This window comes from Schistocerca serialis, chromosome 8 (genome assembly GCF_023864345.2).
Source record: "Schistocerca serialis cubense isolate TAMUIC-IGC-003099 chromosome 8, iqSchSeri2.2, whole genome shotgun sequence".
In the NCBI taxonomy this organism is placed as follows: Eukaryota; Metazoa; Arthropoda; class Insecta; order Orthoptera; family Acrididae; genus Schistocerca; species Schistocerca serialis.
In genome coordinates this window covers 441,069,410-441,087,784 of record NC_064645.1, presented here as the reverse complement: position 1 = coordinate 441,087,784, position 18,375 = coordinate 441,069,410, and the positions used below count along the sequence as shown (strand labels likewise).

The 18,375-nt window shown below is 39.4% G+C and overlaps 1 non-coding gene across 1 annotated transcript; it reads left to right on the top strand.

The window, feature by feature from the left end:
- Positions 1 to 827: 827 nt before the first annotated feature.
- Positions 828 to 902, top strand: Trnal-caa (transfer RNA leucine (anticodon CAA)). Its single transcript has one exon. It is a non-coding gene; the product is annotated as a tRNA-Leu (tRNA).
- The last annotated feature ends 17,473 nt before the right edge of the window (positions 903 to 18,375 follow it).

The following is an 18,375-nucleotide window of genomic DNA, read 5'->3' as shown; positions in this document are numbered from 1 at the left end:
AGACAAGTAATGCTTAGTACTTTTCTATGTCGCTGGAGCCTAAAAGAAAAATATAGTCCCAGTAAGTGATGTACACCAAAATATTACAAAAATCGTAAGATAAATCAGCATGTACTTCACCTCAGTATTGGAGCATATGTAGAAATAAACCTCGTCTCACCAAAATTGTCTATTCATAACCACCTTCGTTATGTCATCGATTTAGAAGGCTGAGGATACACTTCATGGAACTCTTTTGGTGTTATTCATTGCTGTGAATAAATACCTTCAGATATGAAACTTCCGGGCAGATTAAAACTGTGTGCCCGACCGAGACACGAACTTGGGACCTTTGCCTTTCGCGGGCAAGTGCTCTACCAACTGAGCTACTGAAGCACGACTCACGGCCGGTACTCACAGCTTTACTTCTGCCAGTACCTCGTCTCCTACCTTCCAAACTTTACAGAAGCTCTCCTGCGAACCTTGCAGAACTAGCACTCCTGAAAGAAAGGATATAGCGGAGACATGGCTTAGCCACAGCCTGGGGGATGTTTCCAGAATGAGATTTTCACTCTGCAGCGGAGTGTGCGCTGATATGAAACTTCGAGTCTTGGTAGGGCACACAGTTTTAATCTGCCAGGAAGTTTCATATCAGCACACACTCCGCTGCAGAGTGAAAATCTCATTCTGGAAACATCCCCCAGGCTGTGGCTAAGCCATGTCTCCGGTATATCCTTTCTTTCAGGAGTGCTAGTTCTGCAAGGTTCGCAGGAGAGCTTCTATAAAGTTTGGAAGGTAGGAGACGAGGTACTGGCAGAAGTACGGCTGTGAGTACCGGGCATGAGTCGTGCTTCGGTAGCTCAGTTGGTAGAGCACTTGCCCGCAAAAGGCAGAGGTCCCGAGTTCGAGTCTCGGTCGGGCACACAGTTTTAATCTGCCAGGAAATTTCATATCAGCGCAAACTCCGCTGCAGAGTGAAAATCTCATTTTGGAAACATCCCCCAGGCTGTGGCTAAGCCATGTCTCCGCTATATCCTTCCTTTCAGGAGTGCTAGTTCTGCAAGGTTCGCAGGAGAGCTTCTGTAAAGTTTGGAAGGTAGGAGACGAGGTACTGGCAGAAGTAAAGCTGTGAGTACCGGGCGTGAGTCGTGCTTCGGTAGCTCAGTTGGTAGAGCACTTGCCCGCGAAAGGCAAAGATCCCGAGTTCGAGTCTCGGTCGGGCACACAGTTTTAATCTGCCAGGAAGTTTCATATCAGCGCACACTCCGTTGCAGAGTGAAAATCTCATTCTGGAAACATCCCCCAGGCTGTTGCTAAGCCATGTCTCCGCTATATCCTTTCTTTCAGGAGTGCTAGTTCTGCAAGGTTCACAGGAGAGCTTCTGTAAAGTTTGGAAGGTAGGAGACGAGGTACTGGCAGAAGTAAAGCTGTGAGTACTGGGCGTGAGTCGTGCTTCGGTAGCTCAGTTGGTAGAGCACTTGCCCGCGAAAGGCAAAGGTCCCGAGTTCGAGTCTCGGTCGGGCACACAGTTTTAATCTGCCAGGAAGTTTCATATCAGCGCACACTCCGCTGCAGAGTTAAAATCTCATTCTGGATACCTTCAGATAGTTTCAATAACGATAATTTTGGTACAGCGAGAAAAGTCTCATATTCATTACCGCTTTTCAGGCAACTTTCTTTATAGCTGCTTTCTTCTGAAGACGTTTCTTTTATATCACTCACCTGCAGGGCTGCCAGATTAAATTGACGAAATTCCCGAACATTGCCTGACGAAAGGATTTGTAATATTAGTAATTTTCGCCTCACAAACATTAATATACGCTCAATAGTAAACGCCTGATGGCCTAAAGTTATCGAACAATTGTAAAGTAAAAGAAATGAATCATCGCATAGCAGCGACAGAATCTATTATTCTTTATCTTTGCCGTTCTTGAGGGGTACCAGTAAATCTCTATGTACATGTATCGATTAATGGTATAAAAAAAGAATTCTGTTATTTCAAGACAAATGAGGCTTTTGGCGCCTCACCTTTTACTGTTTGTATTCCATGAGAGGCGGACGCGGACGTGCTGCGTTCCACAACTGTATTTTATATTTGATGTGAAAATATTGAGTGAATATGCTAATTGTTATTTTTTCCAATCAGAAAAGATGTAGTTTCATGTAACTGATATCGAACAGACAGCATCAAGAGGACATTTTGACTGTTATGTATAAAGTATTTAACCACAATAGTCATCTATTGTACTTTAATATGAAAAGGCACGTAGCATTAAAGAAAAAACGTGTGTTAAAGATAAGTGTGCTTATTTTCGTAAATTAACCTTGATGAGTCCATCTCCTTATTTACTTAACTGTTAATTATTTTGTGTTACTTCATCATCAGAAATTACGATCACGCTGATGGGCCGAACGCAGCATGAGGTAGAAGGAACGTGATCGTTTTCCTATTATTTCTGAACCAACTTTTTTTTAATTGTGTAGTGTTGCATTTCTTTTAAAGTCTATAAATCTTCTGGTCCCTTAGTGTTGATCCGGGTATGACTACATCGCGACTATAAAAATGCACAGAAATGATAATGTTTCTTCCGAGCGATCTCAAATATATATATCAATATGCTGCTCTTATTCAGGTATTTAATGGTCAACGTATGTTATTATAATAGCGTAATAAATCCCTGATTCTGTTGCCAAGTGGCCCACCAAAATATTCACTTTTTCGACATTAAAAAAAAAAGTAAAAAGTAACAATTCTTTTTATTTTTGTCCCCCAAGAGCAACGCTACACTTGGCGCCCGAACAGGGACTTGATCAAAAATCATTTCATGTATGTGTTTATTAATTTTTCAGTGCTTGTTCTAGTAATTGTTTCATTTTTTCATGTGGATGCAATTCAACCGAGAAAGAGAAGTGGGAAAACCTTTTAATTAATTCAGAAGAACGATTGATGAAATTACCAAAAAACGCGAGTATCCAGCTGTATCATTATCAAGACAGCCATAGTAAGTCAAATTTTTATACGCAGTAGCCAAACTTTCGTAGTGACGTAGCATCTTTCCAGTTGATCAGAACGTAAACCTGTCTTTCCTTGCCTTGAAACAGCTTTATTTCAATTTGTCCATAGTCCATTCTTGTGTAGTTAAATTCAGTGAAAGTGTACCATTGTTGTCAGTGCATAAAAAAATTACGCTATGGCGGATAACTACGCTCAAAACTGGTAAAACGTGTGATATTTCATTTGTTCGTAATTAGTAGGAACCATCTTGTCTTCTTGGCGTAAATGAACGTCAGTTGTTACTTAGAGTTAAAATTTCATCTTAGGTCCCAGTAAGCCATAGCACTACGTCACAGACAAACGACTGACGGCAGTGACAAACAGTATCTGTAGCATTTTGACATTTGACAAATAATTCACGACCATGGCTGACGGTAAACAGCGCACACAAACAAAACCAGACGACAGCGGTGATGCGAATGGACCTCACTATCCATTACGATCACGCGCGATAGGTACACGAGCGGAGGCAGAAGCAATTTCGACCGAAGTTTTAGAAGCTGGTCCTAGTGTGCAAACTATTCCCGCTTTTGAAAAAAATGACTTGGCTGCAGTGATCGAAGCAATAATGGAACGCAAGTTCGAAAGCCAAAAACGGGAAAGATTAGATGAAAAGGCCCGCGAAGAAAAAGAGAAGGCCGAAAGACGGCATAATAAAAATCAGGTCCTTACAAATCTGTGCAACTCAGTAAAAGAAGACATAAATTCAGTAAAAACAGAAATAAATTCAGTAAAAACAGACATAAATTCAGTAAAAACAGATCTGCAAACGGAGATAAATGACCTAAATACACGGTTAAATTCGGTAAAGGCCGAACTAAAGGCAGACATAACAGCTGATTTAAATACCCTGTTGGGTAATGTCCAAAGCCAAATCAGTAGTCAGATCACGATCATGAGGCTAGAAATTGACACACAAGTAGAGTCAAAAATAGAGGATATTTCAAAACGGTTAGATGAAAAAATCGAAGCAGCCAAGGGAGAGATAAATTCAAAAGTGATAGAATATCAAAAACAAGCTGCGACCTTAAAAGAAGATTATACTGCAATCTCTGATGAGGTCAAAGGAGTTAAAACCGCAGTAGACACGATCGAGAATGTTGTTGATGATCTTTCGAAACAGATTGAGACTCTTAATGTAGAGGATCAAATAAAGAATACTGTTAAGGCACATGCTGAAGCATTGTCCGACCACTACCAAGAGTGGATTAAAAACAAAAACGGATTCATAGAAAACAAGGTCAAGAACGAACTCAGGGAAACGGTCAAAAACGTGGCCTTTGAAATATTGGCAGCCCCTGGAAAAACAGGAGACACGGTGATGTCAGAATTAGGCCAGATAAGACGAACGTTAGCTCAAGATTTACCTGAATGGCGTCAACAGATAGTTGATGAAGTTCGTACACTAAAATGTCAAGTTGAAAATTCCCCACCTCCCGTGTCAGGAAACTGGAGTAATTCACCACGAAGTAATGAACAACAGCAGGTACATTACCGTTCACCATTTGATAACGCTCAAACTCATAGTTCTATAGAAGCACAAGTTAACCAGACTACCAGCCCACCCACTTTTGTCAGTTTGATGCAGGAGGAAAGCGTGATCAAACATCGTATTTTTCCGACCTTTCACCCACAGAAAAGAGAAATTCATCCTATAGTGTTCCTCCGAAATTTTTCAGGAATTTTCCCGAGTAGCTGGAGTGACCGCCAGCGAATTCAGTTCGTTAGTGGATTTATCGTAGGCGATGCTGCCTTATGGGGAACCGAAATGGTCGACTCTTGTAAAAGTTACAAAGAGTTTGAACAGATGTTTTTAGCTAAATTCTGGAGTTCTGGTGTGCAGCAGCGCCTGAGAAAAGAGGTTTACAACGCCGAAGTGTTTAACAGTAAGCGCGGTAGTTTGAGAAGATATTTCGAAAAGTATTTAGCGAAAATCAAGTTCTGGGATTCGCCGATCACCGCTAAAGACGTTATTATGATTCTAAAAACTAAGCTACCGATTGCGATCAGAGAAAAGTTAGTAAACGTGTCTGAGGACGATACGGACACTTTCCTATCTGTGTTAGACTCGTTAGATCTGATTTACGAGGACGCTAGAGTTGATGTTGGCAACGCCCACTTCAGTGCAGGCGGCCAGCACAATACAGAATACGCAGGCAACAATGGTGGCCGAACGAAAGCGCGTCACAGCGACAGCCAGTACTAACCCCACAACGGTTTCAAAAATAAACACACTACGTACTCCAACAGAAAATACAAAAATAAGTACAATAACGGCCAGAGATACAATCCAATATATAATTCGTCACCACCTCAGTACGAAAATGCACATTATAACACACAGCCCCAGCAATATGGAAACACGCAACCGATCAACGGGAATTATCAAAACGACCAGTCTTACGATTCAAATCGACAGTGGAAAAGAAATAAATGGCATAATCAAGGTGGAGACCAATGTACACCTTTCACTAACGGTTACAATCAACACAAGGCACAGCAAAATACTTTTCAGCCACAAGCGAACGGACCTTCGAGAACTCTGAAGCCTAAACGCCCGCATAATACGCAAATTTATTATGCGCAAGCGAATACGCCAGGACAACAAGATCCGTTTCCAACCGAGTTCGTACCACAAAACCAACACCAGTTCCAGACGGAAGAAACATTAAGAAATATAAATCAGCAGGAAAGTAAGCGTCGAGCGGAAAATTAAAAGCAGCACCTTTGAGCCTCCTAGAGGATGCTGCAAGTTTGAATGGGGGCACCCTGTCCCTTAGTCCACACGAAATTAAAGCAGTTAGGTATGACAAAGAGACAAACTTACGGGATGATCTAGTAGCAGACACTGAGACGAAAGACAATGATGACGTATGGGACGAACAAGTTCAAGCTTCCATAAGAGTATCAATTGCCAACATACCAGTAAAAGCCATTGTATATACAGGAGCTAATATAAATGTCTTATCTTTATGTTTATTTAAGCAAATATCCTCTGTATGCAAAGTTTTATCACTTCCAATTCAAGGCTGCACCGTATCGGGAGCAATTGGTCCACTAACACAACGTGTAAATCTTCAGACTCAGCTTCAAATCCAGATAGAGTCTATTTCAGTAACGTGCATTTTTCTTATTGTTAATAACCTATCAGTGCCATGTATCCTGAGTATGGAATTCTTGAGGCAGACGAAAGCTAAAATTGACATCGAGTGTGGAATCTGTACTCTAGTAGCGAGCCAGCAACAAGTAACTGTAAATTTGTTAAGAAGTAAGGTGAAGACAAACTTTGGGGTGCTTCAAATAGCAGTACGGATATGGACTAAAAGACAACAGTACAGTCAGACAGAAGACATGACAGATCTTGAAAGTGTTAATGACGATGAGTATAAAGACCTAATTCTCGGTCAAAAAAATGGCTCTGAGCACTATGGGACTCAACTGCTGAGGTCATAAGTCCCCTAGAACTTAGAACTACTTAAACCTAACTAACCTAAGGACAACACACACATCCATGCCCGAGGCAGGATTCGAACCTGCGACCGTAGCGGTCGCGCGGTTCCAGACTGTAGCGCCAGAACCGCTCGGCCACCAGCGGCCGGCTAATTCCCGGTCAGAATGAATTATACGGTAAAGCTAGTGAGTCCATTGAATTATCCAAACAACAGAAGAATGAGCTTTACAATTTGTTAACAGATTACTTTCAAGTATTTTCTAAGAAACCTGGACTAATAAAAGGCTTTGAATATCTAATGGATGTCCTGCCCCATTCAACCTACTGTAGAACAAGCTATTCCATTCCATATGCGAGACGCGAAACTGTCAAGTGCGAGATCAAGAAAATGTTACGGTGGAATGTGATAGAAGTATCTCACTCACCTTATTCGAGTCCTTTATTGTCTGTGCTAAAATCAGATGGTAGCGTAAGGCTAGTCCTAGATGCAAGATTAATCAATAAAATTATAGTACCCATAAGAACGAGACCAGAGGCTCTTGAAGAGCATCTGCAGAAGTTTCATGGAGTTAAGTATTTGAGTACCCTTGATTTGAAAAGCAGTTACTGGCAAGTAAAACTTGCGCAGGAGTCAAGGAAGTACACTGCGTTTATATTTGCAGGTAGATCTTACCATTTCAAAGTTGTACCGTTTGGACTAAATGTGAGTTCCGGAATTTTTATTTCTGCCCTTGACTATGTACTAGGTCCTGAACTTTTAGATGAGGTAACAGCCTTTGTGGATGACGTTCTTGTAGCAGCGAAAAATTGGGAAGATCATGTGGCCCTTCTGCAAAAGATATTTCAACGATTCAGAGAGTATGGTGTTACAGCAAATCTTAAGAAATCCAAGTTTGGAAAAAGTGAAATTAAATTTTTAGGACACATCATCACCCCTGAAGGAATTAAACCCGACCCGGAAAAATTGTCTGCTATAAAAAACTTTCCAACCCCTGTTACAAAAAGGCAATTGAGAGGATTTATCGGTCTTACGTCATTTTTCAGACGTTTTGTTCCCGATCAGGTATTGAACAATCCCGCTCTTCACAACCTTTTAAAAAAGAATTCACATTGGAATTGGACGCCGGAATGCCAAGACGGATTTAAGAAAATTAAAGACAGTCTGGTTAACAGTAACATTCTCCATCATCCTCAGATGGATAAGGAATTTTGTATTACTGCAGACACTTCCTTTATGGGTATCGGCGCTTGTCTTTTCCAGATTCAATTAGTAAATGGACACGAGCAAATCCAAGTGATTAGCTTTGCGAGTCGAGTGTTACCAGAGTGTGAGAAGTCTTATTCGGTTACGGAGTTGGAGGCACTTGCCGTAATATGGGCTTTTAGGCGATTTAACTATTATATCTATGGAAGAAAAATTAAAGTCTATTCAGACCATCAAGCCTTATCATTCCTCCTTACATGCAAGTTGCAACACCCTCGTCTCACTCGATGGTGCTTATTCCTGCAGGAATATGACTTTGACATTGTATATATAAAAGGTAAAGATAATGTTATAGCAGACGCACTTTCTCGCTCACCTGAGGGCTTACTAGAAACCAGCGAACTGGTGGAACAAATGTCTAATTATAAAGTTTTGTTAATGAAAGATCCAATTCACAGAAAGTATTTTCTTCAGTTATGTAGGCAGATTCAGATTCTTCAAAATACAGATCCAAAATGGAAAAAGGTTAGACAAATTCTTCACGAAAATCCAGCCCACAAGTTGTCCAAGTTTTATAAAGTTCATAACCAAGTGCTATTTCATAAGACGTCTGAGTCATCTGAGAGGTGGTGTGTTTGCATCCCTCGAAATTTCATTGAACATCTTCTGTGGTACACTCACATTTCATGGGGTCACTACGGACCAGAAAAATGTAAAAGGAAAATCTCGACTTACTGTTATGTTCCGCATCTACACCAGAGAATTCATAAATTACTGAGAAACTGTGACATCTGTCAAAAGGCAAAATCCTTAAACATTTCCACTTCAATTCCACTAAATCCAATAGTTGCTGAAAGGCCAAACCAGCTTCTTAGTATTGATTTAGCAGGTCCACTACCCACCGGTAGGGGAGGCGCTAAATACTTAGTAGCAATCCTGGACAATTTTTCTAAGCACATAAGACTGTACGCAGTAAAATCTTCTTGTGCAAATCCAATAATTCGTCGCATTGAAAATGATTATTTCCCACGATTCGGAGTTCCAGAATCAATCTTGTCTGATAATGCTTCAAATTTCACATCACGCCCGTGGCGTGCATTTCTTGCTCGCCATGGAATCAAACAAATTTTGATATCCCTGTTTCCACCGCAATCGAATCCGACAGTAAGAATCTTCAAAGAATTTAACAGATTTATAAGGATGTACATTCCGAATAAGCAATCTAAGTGGGTAGACTTCGTAACACCATTCGAACAGATTGTAAACCACCTTCCTCATCTGTCGACCGGATTCACGCCACATGAGTTAATGTCAAGATCAAAAGAGAGGAATGAATGGATAGAGCCCCTTGCAAAGTTACAAGACAGCGAACTGGACCTAGACGCAAAAATCAGGCAAGCTCTCATATTATTGACAACGTATGCTAACCTCCGAAAAAAGGCATTTGATAAGAAGGTAAACAGAGTTATAGATTTCAAAGAAGGAGAAAAGGTATTAGTCAGGACTCACTTTAAACCATCCCTGTTGTTAAAGAAGAATCGTAAGTGGCAACACATTTATGAAGGTCCCTTTGTGATAATGAGGAAACCACACATTGGTAGCTATTTGTTATCTGACCCTGCCACGAATAAAATCAAAGGATTGTTCCACCATCAAGATTTAAGAAAATTTTATAACGCCAGGAATTAAGTTAATTTAAGCTGTAAGAAAATTCTAAGGTATTGGAGATCAGGATTAACCAATGAGTAACAAGAACGGAACTGAACTGACTACGGACGTTAACCGGTGCTGAAAGGAAACCTTATGTATTAAAACAACGCGTCTGGAAAATAAAATACAGAATAAGTTGTAGACAAGTATTTACATGAATAATCTTTATGCAAACAGGAGGACATGTCCTAGAGGCGATTTTCAATTTTAGTTATAAGTTAGTATGTAAGGAAAATGATGTACTCGAGAGGTATTAATTAGCCCCGAGGTACTAAAATGAGGAAAGAGGAAGGAGCGAATAATGCACTTCTCTCGCTAAATAGTAATTTGAGAATGAGCAGGAAGGAGCGAATAATGCACTTCTCTCACTAAATAGTAACATGAAAATGATGATTATATGTGCTTAGTATTAGTAAGTGAAATTTAATCGAGGACAAATTAATGACCTGTTTTAAAAGGAAATACTTAAACGTCCAGACAAAAGAGGAGAGTTGTGAGAAAGATTCGATTCCATGAGGTTATTCCCTATTTTCAAAGGTGACGTAAATAAGGCACCACCTGTTAGCGTAAAACAATCGGTAGATTTAACTTGTAAATTCCAGCACAGTGCTGTGCCAGCGATAAAATAACATCTCTTTGAAGTGAACAGATACCTAGGATTAAGCATGAACAGATTGATAACGCAGTGCAATTGTTCTAAAAAGGCTTAAGTAAAAGCGTGATGGAATAAAAAGGAAGTTTATTATATAACGCAAAGTAAGATGAGTCCAGACTATAAACAAGCTGAGTAAAAGAACATATGAGTAACATGGTTTATTATGCCAACTTCACGGTACTATTGAGCATTAGCGATACTGCAAATTCACAAGCTAGCAGCACATAGAATAAGGATCTCGCCCAAGCTTCACAGGTAGCGACAGCAGCAAACAACAACACTCTAGTGAGAGGCTTATATATACAAATGATAATTAATACCCAAATGCGTAATGCATAAACTTGACTTAGTCTAAGAAATGAGCAAAGAGTAGTAAGCAAGCTGCAGCAAGATTTTATTTTAAGTGCGCACTGCAATATTTATTGTTTTCTCTGTGATTATTGAATCCCTTTCCTAAGTGCAAATCCTTTAAGATCCTTGATCCTATCCACTCCTCAGGATCAACTTGTAAAGATGCACGTATGCTTAGGAAGTGAGGCACTACATATAAAAATGAGTAGGTTCGCGACGCGCATATTGCTTTTGTAATGCGCAAGGTAAATTAAATTTTCGACCTGGTTGAGGAGTAATTTAAATTCTGTCGACGATCAGCGAGTAGGCCCGCTTTTCCCACCTTTTTTTTTTCGACTGTTTGTATTTCTACACGAAACTCAGAGGCGGAATTGCTATTTTCAAATCTGTCCTCGAACTTTCTTTAAAGACAAGCACATACGAGAAAAACTTTTAACATAAATGAAGCTCCCCTCACAAGTCACTAAATAAGACGAGCACTAAAAGAAAAAAAAAAGAACAAAAAAAGTATTGGTCCTACAAAATGAATAAGCAAGCGTGATAAAGATTACTATGAATGAAATTAATTTGTAAAGGAGATTGGAATGGATTTGGTCAAAGAAAAAGTACTTATAATAGCCTACCTGTGACCGTAGGCATAAATAAAAGAAAAAGACTAATTAAGAAACAATTGTTTTGATTCAAAGTGGTCAATTAGATTATTTCTCGATTTAAATGAACTCTTGTAAATATTAGTATGTAAATCAACTTGTAAACACCGTGTGATGTTATGACGCGAGAATTTCTGTTAATACACCGTTCACGCAGACGCTCACCACAGTGCAAGTGAAGTTTTAAAGTTCGACGATTTTCAGTGGCAGTATTCTACTGCACCATATGTGTGAAAAATTTCGTTGATGTGTGCAGTGTGTAATAATCAGTGTCATTCCACACATGCAGTTGCAGCGGTAGCTACCACTTACCTGTGAATCCGTAACTGGATAGTGGACAGGAAGTGATGTGAGGCAGTTTCGGTGGCAGAAGCTCCCTCCAGCAATCTAAAAAGCACAAAGCCACGATCCGCCGAACAAAAGCGACGCACGGCACCTCAAGCGCGAAATCAACGCTCTGCAAGAAAGCTCCGGTCACGTGCGCGCGCACAGACTGAATTTCAAGATTGCTCGCAACAGTGGAGGCGGACAGCCACCACGTGACGAAATAATGTAAACGTTCAACCGCCAACACAGTTGCTGTGCGCTACATTCTGTAGCAAAAACATTCACACCCAGTACTGAAAACATTTTGTATGTATCATAAACCTTCCGAGAGACTCTAAGATAGAGAAGTTAACGTAATTATTATAATGACTGATTGTACACAGAGACAAGTCACAAGGTCACCTCTGAACACTGTTGAAATGTAAACTTTGACGAGAGGTCACGATACGAATGAAAATAAGCACACGAAAATACGTCAAAGGATCCGATCCTTCCTATATCCCATCCCACATGTATATAAAATTAGTTTTGTAAGCTATTCTAATATATTTTATCTGTTTCATATGTGAAATAATTCGGAGAGCCACACTCGAGCCCTGAAAGTGAAAGATATGGACTTCCTTGTCGAAGCCATCACCAGTGGCCGCTCTACAATCCAAGTCTATCATAAATAGTGTATGTGCGACGAAAATAAATGTATAATTAAGTGCGACGACGGACAAGGCAATCAATCGACAAGACGATGACAATATAATGAATACTGTCAAAACAGAAAGTTGTGTACCAGTTGTGATAGTCAAATTACTTTTGCAACGATGAAAAATGAAGTGTGACTCTATTTCCTTATAAATTTTGTAAATATGTGTACTTATAGCCTTAGTTTTAAGAATCATCAAGATAGACTGAATCCATACAAACACTGATAGAAACACAGAACAAATTCACAATGATCCACCGTCAGTAATTACAAATTGAAACGTTAATTCTTTTATTATGGAATGAATATGAAATGAGACTTTTAATAACCTGTATGTTACATCCGAAAATTACAAATATTCCAATGGGCATGAGGATGAAAGTAATACCTTCGGTATTCCTTCCCTCCTCATGGGAGGCAGTGTAATATTAGTAATTTTCGCCTCACAAACATTAATATACGCTCAATAGTAAACGCCTGATGGCCTAAAGTTATCGAACAATTGTAAAGTAAAAGAAATGAATCATCGCATAGCAGCGACAGAATCTATTATTCTTTATCTTTGCCGTTCTTGCGGGGTACCAGTAAATCTCTATGTACATGTATCGATTAATGGTATAAAAAAGAATTCTGTTATTTCAAGACAAATGAGGCTTTTGACGCCTCACCTTTTACCGTTTGTATTCCATGAGAGGCGGACGCGGACGTGCTGCGTTCCACAACTGTATTTTATATTTGATGTGCAAATATTGAGTGAATATGCTAATTGTTATTTTCTCCAATCAGAAAAGATGTAGTTTCTTGTAACTGATATCGAACAGACAGCATCAAGAGGACATTTTGACTGTTATGTATAAAGTATTTAACCACAATGGTCATCTATTGTAATTTAATATGAAAAGGTATGTAGCATTAAAAAAAAACGTGTGTTAAAGATAAGTGTGCTTATTTTCGTAAATTAACCTTGATGAGTCCATCTCCTTATTTACTTAACTGTTAATTATTTTGTGTTACTTCATCATCAGAAATTACGATCACGCTGATGGGCCGAACGCAGCATGAGGTAGAAGGAACGTTATCGTTTTCCTATTATTTCTGAACCAACTTTTTTTTAATTGTGTAGTGTTGCATTTCTTTTAAAGTCTATAAATCTTCTGGTCCCTTAGTGTTGATCCGGGTATGACTACATCGCGACTATAAAAATGCACAGAAATGATAATGTTTCTTCCGAGCGATCTCAAATATATATATCAATATGCTGCTCTTATTCAGGTATTTAATGGTCAACGTATGTTATTATAATAGCGTAATAAATCCCTGATTCTGTTGCCAAGTGGCCCACCAAAATATTCACTTTTTCGACATTAAAAAAAAAGTAAAAAGTAACAATTCTTTTTATTTTTGTCCCCCAAGAGCAACGCTACCGATTCCAACAAATTTTGTTACTTTTATTTTTTGGCAGAAGTCATTGCATGTTGCGAACTTCAAATTACAACGTTGCATAATTCTGCTTTTACCATATCGACACTCAATTTTTTTCTAGTGTTTGACCATAAATGATACATGTGACTGGAGTCTTGCCACACTTGCATTGCTGCATGAAACCGCTATTACCTTTTGATATTTTTTTACGTTTGGCATCTTTCCGTTAAACAACGTTTTCTTTGAAAATGAGTTTGTGGACATTAAAGTTTAACTTTGTAACAGTAGGCCTATTGTCCCAAATGAAACACGCACCGGCGGGCAAAAGCACACCAATTGTTTATTGACTTGATTTTGCAAGTCAATAAAGAAAGTAGTGATACGAAAGGAATTCTAGAAATACCGAACTAGGCTGAAATACTGAATAAACGTAACACCTGGCAAACCTGTTCTCCAGCAATTGTAATGAACAATCAACATTAGCGTTGTCGCCTTCAGACAATTACGTATATCTGACGTTTCTTTCAAGATACCACGCACTTCACTTTCGGACAAAACACTTTTATCGGCTGGCATTTGAGAAACAAAAGCAATCATATACCATTTGCAATAAGTATATTTTAACGTGAAGATGTTATTTCAGTTAACATTTCTTAGCTCAGAATTAGTACCCGCATAATTGTGCGGGCGGATGATAAAATACTAACCCACACGCTATTGATAGTTGTTATTTGTTCCACGATAAACAGCAAAATTTCAAAACAAATCCAAAGAACTGTGTTCAGTCGTAGTTATTACACCTGTTTTGATTTTAAAAAGTCGTTAATATCGTCACTCATTTAAACAGTTTAATAAAAATTACGAAATATTTTACTTTGCTGTTGCGACAACACTCGCCGACCGTACGTCGAGTACACGATCTTCTGCTTTTTCTTTGTAGAGCAGTATGCCGCCAAAACTAATTCGAATTGTAGCTGTATCACTATCAACATTCATATCCATGCAGGACAGGTACGAGTCATTTTAGCCACAGTAGTGAAAACAAGCCAAGAAAATAATTTTGTTAACTGTCCCGCTCATTCATTCGGGTAGAAGAAAGTTACGTCAACTGGCTCGTGTTATGACTTTTTTGTTCGATGTTTTGGTTGTGAAACATGTGACAGCAAACTTTGTTCCAAAATTGTTGAAATACGAACCAAAACGTTTGCTTAGGAGTCGCTACATGATGACAACGATGGAGAACTGGTGAAACGTGTCATAAAAGGCGATAAAAATGGGTGTTCGGATATGACGACGAAACTAAGGCTCAATCGTTACAGTAAAAATCATTCTGGATCACAACAAAAAAAGACCGACGAATGCGGTCAAATGTGAAGCTTAGGTAAACTGCATTCTTCGATGGTAACAGTTTAGTGCACCACGAGTCCTTCCCCAAGGTCGAACGTTCAATAAGGAGTACTATTTTTCAAGTTCAGCGCCTTAGCACTAAGATTTGTGGCGAAGAAAGCATGATTTTTGCATGACGATAATGCACTTGATCACTCTTCGTTACCTGTTCGTGAATTTTTCACCAAAAACAATACTGTAACCGTGTTCCAACATCCATATTCCATTTGACTTCTTTCTGTTTGCAAACGTGAAGAAAACCTGAAAGGGCCGTCGTTTTACAAGCACAGATGAGATTAAAAACGCACCACAGAGAGAGCTAAAAGCTATCCCAAAGATCAAGTTCCCGAAGTGTTATAAAGACTGAATAATACATAAAGGGAAATTTCGAAGGGGTTAACACTGATGCACTGATGTAGAGGTGTTTTTAAAATTATTACCAGAAAACAAATATTCCCATTATTTTTTGAAACATCTTGTGTGTGTAAAAACATAAACGCTTCTACAAAAACACTTTTTGGGGGAGAGAGGGTCATTTTCCCCATGTCTCAAACCCTTATCAATGCTGTGTCCCTTTCATGTTCTTCAACTCTTAAACTGCGGTTTCGTTTGTACACAAGCCTTCTACCCATTGTAGATAAATGTTCGCTCTTTCTATTTTATGCCTACTTCCTTGACTGCATTCTTCAAAGTTAATGCAGATGGCGTAGTGCTGATGGAAGAGGTTCATTGCCACACACTGCCAGAAATAGTGTATAGGAGAAATAAAAGTTTCCATTCGGAAGACGTCTGTGTCAGAGATCTGATCTGATTCTAGAGACATCCAAGAACCAACTATGATTATCTGATTTTGGAGTGGTGTGTGAAGTTGGCCTTGTAACTGGTTTCACATAAGTAACATATTACTACTGTGTAAACAAAAGGTGGTGGTGGAGGTGGGGGGGGGCAATGGAGAACCACCGCCTTCGAGACCTTGACTAATGTACCAATATGGGATTTCCAGTGTCTCCCAGTTGATAACTTACTGAGCGTGGTGTTTCTTATTTAATTTAAAAACTTAAATAATTACTGAGATAGAGATCACATCTCCACTGTATAAAGGATGCACTCTAGCCTTGAAATATTAATTGACGTTGTGTAACGCACACGATTGTTCAGATAAGCAAGATTTATCGATTTCTATACGTGACAAATGAGACTCAACTCTTCAGAAACAATCAAAAGAAAATCAGATTATGTTATCGTTGCTGGTTCCTTGGCACTGAAGTGCTTGAGTATGGCAGTCACAAACAAATTTTATTTTGTACATTCTACATGTCTTGTAATCAACTATGGTCTGACAAATTCACCGATTACATCACATTGTGCTTCACGAAGGAGCCATATGAATACTCAGATATGTGGAAAATGTAACTCACTTGTCGTGAAACACGTAAGGGGGTGTCTCAGTGTCTCACAGTCAGATGAGTACAGCGCATTACTGCCACATCACATGCGGTAAGGTATTCTGCACATCGGCCATCGAAATGAAGACACTTGGAGAGAGGTTCAAATGGCTCTGAGCACTATGGGACTTAACTTCTGAGGTCATCAGTCCCCTAGCACTTAGAACTAGTTAAACCTAACTAACCTAAGGACATCACACACATCCATGCCCAGGCAGGATTCGAACCTGCGACCGTAGCGCACTTGGAGAGGAATTCCGCCTTATGGAAGACAGTTTTCACCCATAGATGTTTCAGCACTTTTGTGCAATCTTCAACTGCTTTGTTTATTTTCCTTCTCACGTGGGGCTACTGGATATTTATGCTAGTAGCTTTTTAGCTCTACTACGCTATCTACAGCTTGTCATAGCTTTTTGGCGCTGTGGTATGTTTACTTTTTGTGTGTCGAGATAACATGCTATTGTCGTTACGCAGTCCATTTTATACGATTTCTTGCCAAGCATGGAGTTTTCGCCGCCATTACGTGTTGTTACACATTTATTTTATACTATTTCTTTCCAAGCACGGGGGTTTGGCGCCTCCATTACGTGTTGTTGTAACGACAACAATAAAATAAATAAGCGCGTTATCTCAACACAAAAAAGTAAACCACCATAGCATCAAAAAAAACTATGAGAAGCTAATGTAGTCACGAAGGTACTAGCATAAATATCCATTAGGTCCATGTGAGAAGGAAAATAAACAAACCCATTGAAGATTGCACAAAAAGTTCTGAAACACGTCTGGGTGAAAACACAGCTACAAAGGTGTCTTGCATAGTGGGAAATTCCTGGTCAGTTTTCTTAGCAAGCACGGAAATAAGAAGAAGCGCAACATTCACAAGTTGATTATGAAGATATTAGATTCCAATCACCATCCCAAGCAGAGATGAACAGCAATAATGACGTTGGCGGACCGTGATAAAAGGATATGTGAGCATCAATACTTGGAGGTAAAGCTCGATGACTGAAGTATTACTGTCAGCAGAAATGGCTACTCTGACAAGGAGATACAGCACTACACTCAAAGATGTGGAATTCCTTATGAAAAAGTACTAGCTAAAGGAGAAATTTTCTTTCAGTTTATAGAAACAGTCACAGATCGCATCAGCATATTTCTAAGAAGTAAGAAGATACGATAATAACAACGTTTAAACTGACAAGGAAGGTGCGTGAATATTTTAATGCTGTAAAGAATCCACGCTTACCTCTTGCCAAGGTAGGAGAATACAAAAGCCGTTGTCCATATGTACCGTACAAGTAAACGAAATATCACTTCTCTTCTAAAGAACACAAAAGCAACTATCATCTGGGCAAGAAAGGAAGAGCGATGGTAGCAGATCTTGCATTAGGCCTAAGGATTCAGCCGACTCTACTCTCTGGTAACGTACACAGTCTACTGCGTTATGAGCCCACAACATACTCGCTATAGAAAGAGCACCATTCGGAACAGTGTTGACTGTTGTCTGTTTCAGATTGCTGCCACCGCAACGCCTTGCGGAGAAGTATTGTGTCGTCTGTGTGAGCGAATGATTATTTTATCAACAGCAATAATTGTATTCGTATTTAAATGCATTATTCAACACAAGACACTGTCACAGATGTTTACTACATGTTTGAAAAGTCATTTTTCTTCTATACATTGCGTTTTATTACAACAGTCTGCACTTAATTTCATATTCCTGGCTAAAATAAGTACCGCATTTGAAGATGACCGCCTCTGTAAAGCGCATTCACGCTACTTTCCTGTCAAAACGTGTACCATAGCACCTGACCGATACGAGTCGCGAACGCCCGTGACTTGTCAGTACCGGTAAATAAAGAACAAAACATTCCCCTCTCACAAGGGAACCTCCCCATCGCACCCCCCCTCAGATTTAGTTATAAGTTGGCACAGTGGATAGGCCTTGAAAAACTGAACACAGATCAATCGAGAAAACAGGAAGAAGTTGTGTGGAACTATAAAAAAAAGGAAAATTTACAAACTGAGTAGTCCATGGGCAAG